This window comes from Chrysemys picta, chromosome 1, assembly GCF_011386835.1.
Source record: "Chrysemys picta bellii isolate R12L10 chromosome 1, ASM1138683v2, whole genome shotgun sequence".
Taxonomy (NCBI): domain Eukaryota; kingdom Metazoa; phylum Chordata; order Testudines; family Emydidae; genus Chrysemys; species Chrysemys picta.
The window spans coordinates 296,600,119-296,602,826 of NC_088791.1; positions in this window are offsets into that span (position 1 = coordinate 296,600,119).

The window sequence follows — 2,708 nt, forward strand, 5'->3', positions numbered from 1 at the left end:
AATCACTCATTAATCTCCCGCCAACTCTGCAATGCCTGTTGGGCATTGGGTGAAAGCACAATGGATATTTCTTGCTGGAGCAACCCATCGGCAAAACGTAGAGTCCTTAACTTTCTTTGCACCACTTCAGATAAAGCTCAGGGCTCAATGTTCAGGTTTTTCAACTTGACGAGGAGGACAGCTTTAGCTGTTTCAGACAATCTTTCCAGTTTTTTTTTACATTTGCCACCAACACACAAGATACTAGAATAGCCCTTTTTCATTGATCATTTTTGCCTCAGCAGCAGAAAAACTTGCCCATTTCAACTACAAGGGCAATTGACCAGATTGCAGCAGGTTGTCAGCTTCAGTATAAATGCCCTCACAACGTGATCTTGCTGACCCTGGAGGGCCTGACAACATACAAAAGAACTACAAAAAAATCTTGGTTTCCTTTAACTCACGCTTTAGTATCAGATTGTATCAATCCACTGAGTTGCTTCTTACATGACAAAATAATTGTGGATTTATATTCAAAACAAATTCTGAGCTGTCAGGACTATGACTGGGACTGTGAGTGAAAGCATAGCTGAGTCTCTTTCTGAATCAGATTAACAGCATAAATGTTTATGCTTACAGTCATAATGCTATCAATTTTCATTTGCCTCTTCCTTGTACACAGACCAATTTCCTTTCATTCGTCCTACTTTCTATTTGGATTGAGTCACAGGATAGGAAAAGCACAAGTGCTTTTAAAGCCTTTTGCTTTAGAAAGCATTGAAGTAGAGCAGTGGTTCCCAAACTGGGGTTCGTGAACCCCTGGGGGTTCGTGAAATGTTACAGAGGGTTCACAGGAAAAAATTCCCTAATGGTGGACAGAACTGTCCCTAGGGATCCTGGGCAGCACGGGGCCAGCAGCCCGGAGCCCCAGGACTTCCAAGAACTAAGCAGATCAAAGCAAGCATCTCTATCACACTTGAGGAGATTTAAACTTCAAGACTCCTTATAAGAAATGGAAAGGGAGGTGGATATTTTTTGCTGTTTTTAAAATTAAATAGGCAGCTAGTATTGTTTTTAAAATTATTATGAAGAACAAGTTTAAACTTTGTTGTAACATGTGTTGTTTGCCTGCACTGCTCAAGACCTGAATGCTTGTGTAGGGGAACTCTGAGTTGGCTTCTTAAATACCTTCATGGTGTTTCACATCTGATACTCCTTGATGAAACATAGGAGCCTTGTCTTATAACAGGCTTATTCAAAGAGATACAAGCTACGAAAGTGAGATCTTGGAAGAGTGTTGCCATTTTCATAATGTAGTAAAAATACTGTAATGATAAATAATAATTAATAATAAATAGTGTGTAATAAGCATGTCATAAAAAAATTATATTTCCAAGATCACTGCTTTTATAATTTAAACTCAGGTAAAGAAGAAAATCCCTGGAAATATTCATTTTAAGAGGGGGTTTGCGAGACACAACATTTTAGTGAAAGGGGTTCACAGACTGTTAAAGTTTGGGAACCACTGAGGTAGAATAACCCTTGCAAAAGGTCAAAGCCAGGGGCATGGCCAGAGGAAAGAAGGGTTGACTGGAATATGAGCCCTCACTTCTGAATATCTTGACTAGGTTTCCCTCACACCACCACATTTTTAGGGTTTTAAATGTAAAATAAAGCTAGAACGGTGATCTCTTTGAGGCAGGGAAAGTCTTTTTGTTCTGTTTTTGCACAGCACCTAGCACAATGAGGTCTTGGTCCACAACTAAGGCTCCTAGGTGCTATGGTAATACAAATAATAAATAACTAGACTTAATACAAAGGAAAGGTAAGCCAGACATGCACACCCCTCAAAGACTCCCAGTCCACCTCTATCGGGCGCCATCAAGCAGCCACTGAAGTTAGTAGGAGTCCTTCCACTGACTTTAAAGGGCCTGATTCAGCACCCAAAGTAAGCACAGAAGTTAACAGACAGGCTGCACCTCATATTTTCTCAAACATCTCTTTTTTTTATTATTATTGTCTATTACACTTACTACAACACAATGACTGATAGGAATAGCTGAAAGAGGAGGAAGAAGGGCTTCTGCAAAAGGCAAGGAGTGAGGGGGTGGGAGCAGGACTTGAACCTATACATTCTCATTTAGTAGTGCAAACTCCTAACTACTGGACAGGACTGTGATTTATATAATGCATGCATCTATCAAATACTTATGAAGAATTATGGAAATTAGAAATGGAAGAAACCAATTACATTGTTATCCACCCTCCTAATCAGTGCAAGACATATTGTTTTATTATAATTAATAGTTTACAAGGAAAGAGTTCTGATTCTTGAGAAGACTGATTGCATAGCTGGATCTTAAATTGCATCTGGAAAGGAAAAGCTCGTCAAAGAAACATGATGGACCAAGTGTTTCCTTAATGAAACTTCATTGACTTAAACAGAATTTTTGCCAGAGATTAATATGGTCCAAGCAACTTTCATGTCGTGGGCCCAACTTGGGCCTTACATTTTATCTTGCTACAACCTGAGATCTGATTCAACAGTTAAAAGTTGAAGTGTTTTGTCACCATCATTGTATTGTAGTATCTTTGAGGTAAAACTGGATTATAATTTCACAGCACAGACACACTTGGAACATTTAGGACATTTATTTTAATCTATATGATCCACAAATAAATGTACACATGAAAGACATAAAGAATACTGATATCAACAAGACCAGTAT